The sequence below is a fragment of the Eriocheir sinensis genome, unplaced genomic scaffold, assembly GCF_024679095.1.
Source record: "Eriocheir sinensis breed Jianghai 21 unplaced genomic scaffold, ASM2467909v1 Scaffold376, whole genome shotgun sequence".
NCBI classification, from domain to species: domain Eukaryota; kingdom Metazoa; phylum Arthropoda; class Malacostraca; order Decapoda; family Varunidae; genus Eriocheir; species Eriocheir sinensis.
The window spans coordinates 245,260-261,700 of NW_026111694.1; positions in this window are offsets into that span (position 1 = coordinate 245,260).

Below are 16,441 nucleotides of genomic sequence, written 5' to 3' on the forward strand. Positions count from 1 at the left end.
ACACATAAAATAAGCAAAATTTGTATTGATATATATATATACAAATTACATAAAAGAATGTAAATTTGTATCAAAATATTTAAACAAATACACATAAAATAATGTAAATTTTTATAAAATATATATACAAAATACTCAGAGAATAATGTAAAGTATCAAAATAAGTAAAGAGAATATCAATAAAATAATGTAAATTTGTATGAAAATAAAGATGCAAAATACCCATAAAAAAACGCATATTTGTATAAAAATATAAATACAAAAATACACATAAATTAATTAATTTTTTTTTAAATAAATAAACAAAATGCACATACAATAAGGTAAATTTGTTTTGAAAAAGATAAGCAAAATACACATAAAATAATGTAAATTTGTATCAAAATATATATACGAATACACATAAAATAAAGTAATAAAATATATATAGAAAATAAATATAAAATGATGTAAATACGTAGAAAAAAATATATAATAAAATAAAATAAATATAAAATAATGTAAATTCGTATCAAAATAAATAAAGAAAATTGCAATAAAAGAATGTATATTGTAGGATAATAAATATACAAAATACAAGTAAAAAAGCTAAAATTTGTATACAAATATATACAAAAATACATTAAAATAAATTAAATTTGTATGAAAATAAATATTCAAAATACACATAAAATTAGGCAATTTTGTATTGAAATACATATACAAAATACACATAAGATAATGTTAATTTGTATGAAAATATATAAACAAATACACATAAAATAACGTAAACTTGAATAAAAATATATATACAAAATATACATTAAATAATGTAAATATGTATAAAAATATATACAAAATACACATAGAATAATGTAAAATCGTATCAAAAGAAGTCAACAGAATATCAATAAAATAACGTAAATTTGTATGAAAATTAAGATAAAATATATAAAATAAATAAAAATATATATACAAAATACACATAAAATATAAATTTGTATTAAAATAAATATACAAAATACACATAAAATAAGGAAAATTTATATTGAAATATATATATGCAAAATACATAAATAGTGTAAATTTGTATCAAAATATATATACGAATACACATAAAATAACGTAAATTTCTATGAAAATATATATACAAAATACATAAAATAATGTAAATACGTATAAAAAATATATAAAATACACATAAAATAATGTAAATTGTATCAAAATAAATAAACAAAATTCCAATAATAATGTATATTTGTATAAAAATAAATATACAAAATACACATAAAATAACGAAAATTGTATAAAATATATACAAAATACACAAAATAATTAAATTTGTATGAAAATAGATGTACAAAATACACATAAAATAAGCTAGATTTGTATTGAAATATATATACAAAATACATAAAATATTGTAAATTTGTATGAAAATATTTAAACAATTTCACATCAGTAAAATAACGTAAATTTGTATAAATATATATATACAAAATACACATTAAATAATGTAAATTTGTATAAAAAATATGTAATGTAAAATTTATGAAAATAAAGATGCAAAATACCCATATAACTCATATTTATAAATATATACAAAATACACATAAAATAATAAAATTTGTATTAAAATAAATATACAAAATACACATACAAAATATAAATTTGTATTGAAATAGGTATGCAAAATACACATAAATAATGTAAATTTGTATCAAAATATATAAACGAATACACACAATAAAATAACGTAGTTTTTTTTGAAAATGTATATACAATATACACATAAAATAATTTAAATACGTAGAAAAATATATATACAAAATACACGTAAAATACTGTAAATTCGTATCAAAATAAATAAACAAAATTCCAATGAAAGAAGGTATATTTGTAGGAAGATATATATACAAAATACAAATAAAATAACTAAAAAAAATTTAAAAATATATACAAAAAAACACAAAAATATATTAAATTTGTTTGAAAATAGATATGCAAAATACACATAAAATTAGGCAAATTTGTATTGAAATACATATACAAAACACACATAAAATAATGTAAATTTGTATGAAAATATATAAACAAATACACATAAAATAAAGTAAATTTATATATAATATACATGCAATATACATATTAAATAATGTTAATATGTATAAAAAAATATATACAAAAAACAAATAGAGTAATATAAAATCGTATCAAAATAAATACACAGAATATTAATAAAATAATGTAAATTTGTATGAAAATAAAGATGCAAAATACCCATATATAAACGCATATTTGTTTAAAACTATATTTACAAAAATACACATAAAATAATTAAATTTGTATTAAAATAAATATACAAAAGGCACATACAATAAAGAAAATTTGTATTGAAATAAATATGCAAAATACACATAAATAATGTAAATTTGTATCAAAATATATATACGAATACACATAAAATAGAGTAAATTTCTATGAAAATATATATTCAAAATACATATAAAATGAGTAAATACGTATAAATATATATCTATCTATATATATATATATATATATATATATATATATATATATAGATATCTATATATATATATATATATATATATATATATATATATATATATATCAAATACAAATAAATATACAAATTAAAATAAATACAAAATACGATAAAATATATATTTGTATAAAAATATATACAAAAATACACAAAATTAATTTCAATTTGTATGAAAATAGATATACAAAATACACATATAATTAGTTAAATTTGTTTTTAAATACATGTACAAAATACACATAAAATAATGTAAATTTGTATGAAATGAAAGCAAATTCACATAAAATAACGTACATTTGTATAAAATATATATACAAAACATACATAGAATAATGTAAAATCGTATCAAAATAAATACACAGAATATCAATAAAATAATGTAAATTTGTATGAAAATAAAAATGCAAAAAGGCCATAAAATAAAGAATATTTTTATACATACATATACAAAAATACACATAAAATAATTAAATTTGTATTAAAATTAATATACAAAATGCACATACAATAAAGTAAATTTGTATTGAAAGAATATGCAAAATACACATAAAACAATGTAAATTTGTTTCAAAATATATATACGAAACCACATAAAATAACGTAGATTTCTATAGAAATAAATATACAAAATACACATGAAATGATGTAAATACGTATAAAATTATATATACACAATACACATTAAATAACGTAAATTCGTGTCAAAAAAAAAAAAAAAAAGAATGTGTATTTGTATAAAAATAGATATGCAAAATACACATAAAATATTGTAAATTTGTATAAAACTCTATACAAAAATACACAAAAAATAATTTAAACTTGTATGAAAATAAATGTACAAAATTCACATAAAATTAGGTAAATTTGTATTGAAATACATATACAAAATACACATAAAATAATGTAAACATTTTTTTTATACGTATTTAATTAATTTTATGTGTATTTTGTATATATGTTTTTATAGAAATCTACGTTATTTTATGTGTATTCGTATATATATTTTGAAACAAATTTACATTGTGTTATATGTTTTTTTATATCTAATTCAATGCAAATTTACCTAATTGTATGTGCATTTTGTATATTTATTTCAGTAAAATTCAAATATTTTATGTTTGTTTTGGTATATATATTTTTATAAAAAATGCGTTATTTTATGGGTATTTTGCATCTAAATTTTCATACAAATTTACATTATTTTATTAATATTCTGTGTATTTATTTTGATACTATTTTACATTATTCTATTTGTGTTTTGTATTTATTTTTTTATGCATATTTACATTATTCTGTGTATTTTGTATATATATTTTATACAAATTTACATTATTTTACGTGTATTTGTTTATATATTTTCATTCAAATTTACATTATTTTAAGTGTATTTTGTATATGTATTTAAATGCAAATTTACCTAATTTTATATGTATTTTCTATATTTATTTACATCGAAATTTAAACTGTTTTTGTGTTTTTTTGTATATAGTTTTATACAAATTTAGGTTATTTCATGTGTATTTTGTATATCTATTTTCATACAAATACACATTCTTTTATTGATATTTTGTTTATTTATTTTGACGCGATTTTACATTATTTAATGGGTATTTTGTATATATATTTTTATACGTATTTACATCATTTCATGTGTATTTTGTATATATATTTCTATAGAAATGTACGTTATTTAATGATTATTCGTATATTCGCATATTTTTTCAATACAAATTTATCTTATTGTATGTGCATTTTGTATATTATTTTTAATACAAATTTAATTATTCTGTGTGTATTTTTGTATATGTATTTTTATTAAAATATGCTTTATTTTATCGGTATTTTGCATCTTTATTTTCATACAAATTTACATTATTTTATTGATATTCTGTGTATTTATTATGATTCGATTTTACATTATTATATGTGTATTTTGTGTATATATATATATATATATATATATATATATATATATATATATATATATATATATATATATATATATATATATATATATATATATATATATATATATATATATATATATATATATATATATATATATATATATATATATATATATATATATATATATATATATATATATATATATATATATATATATATATATATATATATATATATATATATATATATATATATATATATATATATATATATATATATATATATATATATTATATATATATATATTTTGTATATCTATTTTCATACAAATTGAAATTATTTTTGTGTATTTTTGTATATATTTTTATATAAATTTTCGTTACTTTATGTGTATTTTGTATATTTATTTGCCTACAAATATACGTTCTTTTATCGGAATTTTGTTTATTTATTTTGATACGAATTTACATTATTTGAGGTATATTTGGTATATATATTTTTATACTTATTTACATCTCTTTATATGTATTTTGTATGTATATTTTCATTAAAATCCACTCTATTTTATGATTATTCGTATATATATTTTGATACAAATTTACATTATTGATGTGTATTTTGCATATCTATTTTAATACAAATTTACTTTATTGTAGGTGCATTTTGTATATTTATTTTAATACAAATTAAATTATTTTATATGTATTTTTGTATATATATTTTTATACAAATATGCGTTATTATAAGGGTATTTTGATTCTTTTTTTTCATACAAATTTGCATTATTCTATTGATATTCTGTTTATTTATTTTGATACGATTTAACAGTATTCTATGAGTATTTTGTATATATATTTTTATACATTTTTTAAAATTTTATATATTTTTTGTATATATATTTTATCTAAATTTACGTTATTTTATGTGTATTTGTTTATACATTTTCATACAAATTTACATTATTTTATGTGTGTTTTGCATATCTATTTTCTAACAAATTTAAATTATTTTTGTGTATTTTTGTATATATTTTTATACAAATTTTAGTTATTTTATTTGTATTTTGTATATATATTTTACTACAAATATACATTCTGTTATTGGAATTTTGTTTATTTATTTTGACACGAATTTACATTATTTTATGAGCATTTTGTATATATATTTTTCTACGTATTTACATTTTTTATATGTATTTTGTATATATATTTTCATTAAAATTTACTTTATTTTATTGTGTGTATTCATTTATATTTTGATACAAATTTTATACAAATTTATATTATTTTATGTGTATTTGTATTTATATTTTCCTACAAATTTACATTATTTTATGTGTATTTTTACATATATTTCATTTCAAATTTACCTTATTTTATATTTATTTTGTATATTTCTTTCATTCAGTTTTAAATTATATAATGTGTATATTTGTATTTATATTTAGGTTATTTTATGTATATTTTCTATATATATTTTCATCCGAAATTACAATATTTTATTGGTATTTTGTTAACTTAATTCGATACGAATTTAGATTATTTCATAGGTATTTTGTATACATATTTTTATATGCATTTACATTTGTTAATGTGTGTTTTGTATATATATTTTTATGCAAATTTACTTTATTTTATGTGCATTTTTGTACATACATTTTTATTGAAATTTGCGTTATTTTATGTGTATTTTGTATAGGTTTTCTCATACAAATTTACATTATTTTAAAGGTATTTTGTTTATTTATTTTGATACGAATTACATGATTATTTGTGCATTTTGTACATATTTTTTATACGTATTTACATTATTTAATGAGAATTTTGTTTATATATTTTTATATAAATTTACGTTATTATATGTGTATTTGTATAAATATTTTGATACAAATTTACATTATTTTATGTATTTTGTATATATATTTCAATTCAAATCTTGCTTATTTTATGTGTATTTTATATATCTATTTTCATAGAAATCTAATTACTTCTGTGTATTTTTGTATATAGTTTTTTACAAATTTACGTTATTTTATGTGTATTTTGTATATTTATATTTATACAAATACACATCCTTTTATTGGTATTTTGTTTATTTATTTTGATACGAATTTATATTATTTTATGTGTATTTTGTATACATTTTTTTATACGTATTTACTTCATTTAATGTGTATTTTGTATATATATTTTTATAGAAATCTGCGTTATGTTATGTGTATTCGTCTATATTTTGAAACAAATTTACATTGTTGTTTATGTATTTTGCATATCTATTTCAATACAAATTTACATTATTGTATGTGCATTTTGTATATATATTTTAATACAAACTCATATATTTTATGAATATTTTGGTATTTATATTAAAAAAAAAGCGTTATTTTATGGGTATTTTGCATCTTAATTTACATACAAATTTACATTATTTTATTAACATTCTGTGTCGTTATTTTGATACAATTTTACATTATTCTGTTTGTGTTTTGTATATATTTTTTTATACATCTTTACATTGTTTAATGTGTATTTTGTATATATATTTTATACAAAGTTGCCTTATTCTAGGTGTATTTGTTTATATATTTTCATTCAAATTTAATTATTATTTTATGTGTATTTTGTATATGTATTTCAATACAAATTTACCTAATTTTATGTGTATTTTGAATATCTATTTTCATACAAATTTAAATTATTTTAGTTTATTTTTGTATATAGTTTTTTTTCAAGTTTAGGCTATTTTATGTGTATTTTGTATATTTCTCTTCATACAAATACACATTCTTTTATTGATATTTTGTTTATTTATTTTGACACGAGCTTACATTATTTAATGTGTATTTTATTTATATATATATATATATATATATATATATATATATATATATATATATATATATATATATATATATATATATATATATATATATATATATATATATATATATATATATATATATATATATATATATATATATATATATATATTTCTATAGAGATCTACGTTATTTTATGTGTATTCGTATATATATATTTTGAAACATATTTACCTTGTTTTTTTGTATATATTTTTAAATACATTTTCGTTACTTTATGTGTATTTTGTATATTTATTTTCCTACAAATATACGTTCTTTTATCGGAATTTTGTTTATTCATTTTGATAAGAATTTACATTATTTGAGGTATATTTGGTAAATATACTTTTATACTTATTTACATCATTTTATATGTAATTTGTATGTATATTTTCATAGAAATTTATTCTATTTTATGAGTATTCGTATATATATTTTGATACAAATTTACATTATTGATGTGTATTTTGCATATCTACTTCAGTACAAATTTACTTTATTGTATGTGCATTTTGTATATTTATTTTAATACAAATTTAAATATTTATGTATTTTTGTATATATATTTTTATACAAATATGCGTTATTATATGGGTATTTTGCATCTTTATTTTCATTCAAATTTACATTATTTTATTGATATTCTGTTTATTTATTTTGATACGATTTAACATTATTCTATGTGTATTTTGTATATACAACTTTACATTATTTTATTAATATTGTGTGTATTTATTTTGACACTATTTTACATAATTCTATTTGTGTTTTTATATATTTTTTTATACATATTTACATTATTTAATGTGTCTTTTCTTTATATATATATATATATATATATATATATATATATATATATATATATATATATATATATATATAGATATATATATATATATATATATATATATATATATATATATATATATATATATATATATATATATATATATATATATATATATATATATATATATATATTTGCATATTTATTTTCAGACAAATTTAAATTATTTTTGTGTATTTTTGTATATAGTTTATACAAATTTACGTTATTTCATGTGTATTTTTTATATCTATTTTCATACAAATCCATATTCTTTTATTGATATTTTGTTTATTTATTTTGACACGTTATTTAATGTGTATTTTGTATTTATATTTTTACACGTATTTACATCATTTCATTTGTATTTTGTATATATATTTGTATAGAAATCTACGTTATTTTATGTCTATTCGTATATATATATATATATATATATATATATATATATATATATATATATATATATATATATATATATATATATATATATATATATATATATATATATATATATATATATATATATATATATATATTGAAAAAAAAATCTTTGTTTTATGTGTATTTTGCATATTTTTTCAATACAAATTTATCTTATTGTATGCGCATTTTGTATATTATTTTTAATACAAATTTAATTATTCTATGTGGGTTTTTTTAAATGTATTTTTATAAGAATATGCTTTATGTCTATGTATTTTGCGTGTATTTTGTGTATATTTTTCATAGAAATTTAATTAATTTTGTGTATTTTAATATACAGTTTTATATAAATTTACGATATTTTATGTGGTTTTTGTATAATTATATTTATACAAATGCACATTCTTTTATTGGTATTTTGTTTATTTATTTTGATACGAATTTACATTATTTCATGTGTATTTTGTATACATTTTTTTATACGTATTTACTTAATTTTATGAGTATTTTATATATATTTATATAGAAAACTACGTTATTTTATGTGTATTCGTATATATATTTTGAAACAAATTTACATTGTTTTATATGAATTTTGCATATCTATTTCAAAGCAAATTTACCTTATTGTATGTGCATTTTGAATATTTATTTTAATACAAATTCAAATTTTTTATGTATATTTTGTTATATATATTTTAAAAAAAGCGTTATTTTATGGGTATTTTGCATCTTAATTTTCATACAAATTTACATTATTTTATTAATATTCTGTGTATTTATTTCGATACGATTTTACATTATTCTATTTGTGTTATATAGTATATATATATATATATATATATATATATATATATATATATATATATATATATATATATATATATATATATATATATATATATATATATATATATATAATATACATACATATATATATATATATATATATATATATATATATATATATATATATATATATATATATATATATATATATATATATATATATATATATATATATATATATATTATATTGCCGTATATATATATATGGTGGGCCCCTATATGCATATTTTCCAGGTGGTGGGGGTTTGATGGTCGGCCCAGCCCGTTCTGGCGCAGGCGAGTGTTTATAGTGGCGCCATCTTGCATTGGCTCATGCCCCCAACTCGTAGTTGATTCGCTTGGACGGCTTCCTCTAGAGTCCGGGTTGATGGGTGGTCTTGAACAGCATGTGGGTAGTTTTATACCCTATATATATATATATATATATATATATATATATAAAGATATATATATATATATATATATATATATATATATATATATATATATATATATATATATATACATATATATATATATATATATATATATATATATATATATATATATATATATATATATTATACATATTTACATTATTTAATGTATGTTTTGTATATATATTTTATTCAAATTTACGTTATTTTCAGTGTATTTGTTTATATATTTTCATTCAAATTTAACTATTATTTTATGTGTATTTTGTATATGTATTTCAATACAAATTTACCTAATTTTATGTGTATTTTGTATATTTATTTTCCTACAAATTTAAATTATTTTTGTGTATTTTTGTATATAGTTTTATACAAATTTAGGATATTTCATGTGTATTTTGTATATCTATTTTCATACAAATACACATTCTTTTATTGATATTTTGTTTATTTATTTTGACGCGAATTTACATTATTTAATGTGTATTTTGTATATATATTTTTATACGTATTTACATCATTTCATGTGTATTTTATATATATATATATATATATATATATATATATATATATATATATATATATATATATATATATATATATATATATATATATATATATATATATATATATATATATATATATATATATATATATATATATATATATATGGAGGTTATTTTATGTGTATTCGTATAAATATTTTGAAACAAATTTACACTGTATTTTGCATATTTTTTCAATACAAATTTACCTTATTGTGTGTGCATTTTGTATATTAATTTTAATACAAATTTAATTATTCTATGTGTATTTTTGAATATGTATTTTTTTTATAATATTTTTTATTTTATGGGTATTTTGCATCTTTATTTTCATACAAATTTACATTATTTTATTGATAGTCTGTGTATTTATTTTGATACGATTTTACATTATTCTATGTGTATTTTGTATATATATTTTATAAAAATGATCGTTATTTTAAGTGTATTTGTTTTCATTTCATTCAAATTTACATTATTTTATTTATATTCTTTGTATTTATTTTGATACGATTTTACATTGTTCTATGTGTATTTTGTATATATTTTATTTTACATATTTACATTATTTAATGTGAATTTTCTATATATATTTTATACAAAAATACGTTTTATACAAATTTACGGTATTTTATATGTTTTTTGTATATTTATATTTATACAAATACACATTCTTTTATTGCTTTTTTGATTATTTATTTTGATACGAGTTTACATTATGTTGTGTGTATTTTGTATTCATTTTTTTATACGTATTTACTTCATTTTATGTGTTTTATGTATATATATTTTATATAAATCTACGTTATTTTATGTGTATTCGTATATATATTTTGAAACAAATTTACATTGTTTTATATGTATTTTGCATATCTATTTCAATACAAATTTACTTTATTGTATGTGCATTTTGTATATTTATTTTCATAAAAATTTAAATTATTTTTGTGTATTTTTGTATATAGTTTTATACAAATTTACGTTATTTTATGTGTATTTTGTATATCTCTTTTCATACAAACAAACACTCTCTTATTGATATTTTGTTTATTTATTTTGACACGAATTTACATTATTTAATGTGTATTTTGTATATATATTTTTTTACGTATTTACATAATTTCATGTGTATTTTGTAAATATATATATATATATATATATATATATATATATATATATATATATATATATATATATATATATATATATATATATATATATATATATATATATATATATATATATATATATATATATATATATATATATATATATATATATATATATATATATATATATATATATATATATATATATATTTATATATATTTATATGTATTTGTTTATATATTTTCATTCAAATTTAACTATTATTTCATGTATATTTTGTATATGTATTTCAATACAAATTTACCTAATTTTATGTGTATTTTGTATATTTATTTTCCTACAAATTTAAATTATTTTTGTGTATTTTTGTATATAGTTTTATACAAATTTAGGATATTTCATGTGTATTTTGTATATCTATTTTCATACAAATACACATTCTTTTATTGATATTTTGTTTATTTATTTTGACGCGAATTTACATTATTTAATGTGTATTTTGTATATATATTTTTATACGTATTTACATCATTTCATGTGTATTTTGTATATATATATATATATATATATATATATATATATATATATATATATATATATATATATATATATATATATATATATATATATATATATATATATATATATATATAGAAATCTACGTTATTTTATGTGTATTCGTATAAATATTTTGAAACAAATTTACACCTTTTTATGTGTATTTTGCATATTTTTTCAATACAAATTTACCTTATTGTATGTGCATTTTGTATATTAATTTTAATACAAATTTAATTATTCTATGTGTATTTTTGAATATGTATTTTTATAAAAATATGCTTTATTTTATGGGTATTTTGCATCTTTATTTTCATACAAATTTACATTATTTTATTGATAGTCTGTGTATTTATTTTGATACGATTTTACATTATTCTATGTGTATTTTGTATATATATTTTATAAAAATGAACGTTATTTTAAGTGTATTTGTTTTTATTTCATTCAAATTTACATTATTTTATTTATATTCTTTGTATTTATTTTGATACGATTTTACATTGTTCTATGTGTATTTTGTATATATTTTATTTTACATATTTACATTATTTAATGTGAATTTTCTATATAATTATATTTTATAGAAAAATACGTTTTATACAAATTTACGGTATTTTATATGTTTTTTGTATATTTATATTTATACAAATACACATTCTTTTATTGCTTTTTTGATTATTTATTTTGATACGAGTTTACAATATGTTGTGTGTATTTTGTATTCATTTTTTTATACGTATATACTTCATTTTATGTGTTTTATGTATATATATTTTATATAAATCTACGTTATTTTATGTGTATTCGTATATATATTTTGAAACAAATTTACATTGTTTTATATGTATTTTGCATATCTATTTCAATACAAATTTACCTTATTGTATGTGCATTTTGTATATTTATTTTCATAAAAATTTAAATTATTTTTGTGTATTTTTGTATATAGTTTTATACAAATTTACGTTATTTTATGTGTATTTTGTATATCTCTTTTCATACAAACACACACTCTCTTATTGATATTTTGTTTATTTATTTTGACACGAATTTACATTATTTAATGTGTATTTTGTATATATATTTTTATTCGTATTTACATAACTTCATGTGTTTTTTGTATATATATATATATATATATATATATATATATATATATATATATATATATATATATATATATATATATATATATGTATGTATATATATATATATATATATATATATATATATATATATATATATATATATATATATATATATATATATATATATATATATATAAATTTATATAAATATACTATATATTATGTGTATTCGTATATATATTTTAAAACAAATTTACATTGTTTTATGTGTATTTTTTCAATACAAATTTACCTTCTTGGACGTGCATTTTGTATATTACTTTTAATACAAATTTAATTATTATATGTGTATTTTTGTATATGTATTTTTATAAAAATATGCCTTATTTTATGGGTATTTTGCATCTTTATTTTCATACAAATTTACACTATTCTATTCATATTCTCTGTATTTATTTTGATACGATTTTACATTATTCTATTTGTATTTTGTATATATATTTTATACAAATTTACGTTATTTTATGTGTATTTGTTTTCATTTCATACAAATTTACATTATTTTATGTGTATTTTGTACATGTATTTAAATACAAATTTAACTAATTATATGTGTAATTTGTATATCTATTTTCTTACAAATTAAAATTATTTTTGTGTATTTTTGTATATATTTTTATACAAATTTTCGTTATTTTTTGTGTATTTTATATATTTATTTTCCTACAAATGTACGTTCTTTTATCGGAATTTTTTTTACTTAGTTTGATACGAATTTACATTATTTTAGGTGTATTTGGTATATATATTTTTATACTTATTTACATCAATTTATATATATTTTGTATATATATTTTCATAGAAATTTACTCCATTTTATGTGTATTCGTATATATATATTGATACAAATTTATGTTACTGATGTGTATTTTGCATATCTATTTCAATACAAATTTACTTTATTGTATGTGCATTTTGTATATTTATTTTAATACAAATTTAATTATTTTATGTTAATTTTTGTGTATATATATTTTTATACAAAAATGCGTTATTATATAAGTATTTTGCATCTTTATGTTCATACAAATTTACATTATTTTATTGATATTCTGTTTATTTATTTTGATACAACTTTATATTATTCTATGTGTATTTTGTATATATATTTTTTTATATATTTACATTATTTAATGTATATTTTGCATATATATTTTATGGAAAGCTACGTTATTTTATGTGTATTTGTTTATATATTTTCATACAAATTTACATTATTTTATTTGTATTTTGTATATGTATTTCAATACAAATTTGCCTAAATGCATGTGTATTTTGCATATCAATTTTCAAACAAATTTAAATTATTTTTGTGTATTTTTGTATATATCTTTATACAAATTTTAGTTATTTTATTTGTATTTTGTATATATATTTTCCTACAAATATACATTCTTTTATTGGAGTTTTGTTTATTTATTTTGATACGAATTTACATTATTTTATGTGTATTTTGTATATATATTTTTCTACGTATTTACATTATTTTATGTGTATTTTGTATATATATTTTCATAAAAATTTAAGTTATTTTATGGTGTGTAATCGTATATATTTTGATACAAATTTACATTATTTTATGTGTATTTTGCATATTTATTTTCATAAAATTTTACATTACTTTATTGATATTCTGTATATATATGTTGAAACAATTTTACATTATTCTATGTGTATTTTGTATATATTTTCCTTACATATTTACATCATTTAATGTATATTTTGTATATATTTTCCTTACATATTTACATCATTTAATGTATATTTTGTATATATATATATATATATATATATATATATATATATATATATATATATATATATATATATATATATATATATATATATATATATATATATATATATATATATATATATATATATATATATATATATATATATATATATATATATATATATATATATATATATATATATATATATATATATATATATATATATATATATATATATATATATATATATATATATATATGCAAATTTACGTTATTTTATGTTTATTTGTATATATATTTTGATAGAAATTTACAGTATTTTATGAGTTTTTTGTATATATATTTCAAAAGATATTTACCTAATTTTATGTGTATTTTGTATATCTATTTTTATACAAATTTAAATTATTTCTGTGTTTTTTTGTATAGATTTTAATTCAAATTATAGTTATGTTATGTTTCTTTTGTAAATTTAATTTCACACAAATATATATTATTTAATTGGTATTTTGTTGATTTATTTTGATACAACCTTACATTGTTTTATGTGTAATTTGTATATATATTTTTATACGTATTTACATTATTTAATGTGTATTTTGTATATATATTTTTGTACAAGTTTACGTGTATTTGTATATATATTTTTAAACAAATCTACTTTATTTTATGTGTATTTTTACATATATTTCATTACAAATTTACCTTATTTTATGTTTACTTTGTATATTTATTTCCCTCAATTTTAAATTATTATATGTGTATATTTGCATTTGTATTTAGGTTATTTTATGTGTATTTTCTATATATATTTTTATCCAAAATTACAATATTTTAATTTAATTCGATACGAATTTAGATTATTTCATAGGTATTTTGTATTCATATTTTTATACGCATTTATATTATTTAATGTTTGTTTTGTATATATATTTTTATGCAAATTTACTTTATTTTATGTGCATTTTTGTACATATATTTTTATAGAAATTTGCGTTATTTTATGTGTATTTTGTATATGTTTTCTCATACAAATCTACATTATTTTATTGGTATTTTGTTTATTTATTTTGATACGAATTACATGATTACATGTGTATTTTGTACATATTTTTTATACGTATTTACATTATTTAATGTGTATTTTGTTTATACATTTTTATACAAATTTACGTTATTTTATGTGTATTTGTATAAATATTTTAATTCAATTTTATTTTATTTTATGTGTATTTTGTATATCTATTTTCATACAAATTTAAATACTTTTGAGTATTTTTGTAAATAGTTTTATACAAATTTACGTTATTTTATTTGTATTTTGTATATTTACATTTATACAAATACACATTCTTTTATTGGTATTTTGTTTATTTATTTTGATATGAATAAACATTATTTTATGTGTATTTTGTATACATTTTTTTATACACATTTACTTCATTTTTTGTGTATTTTGTATATATATATATATATATATATATATATATATATATAGATATATATATATA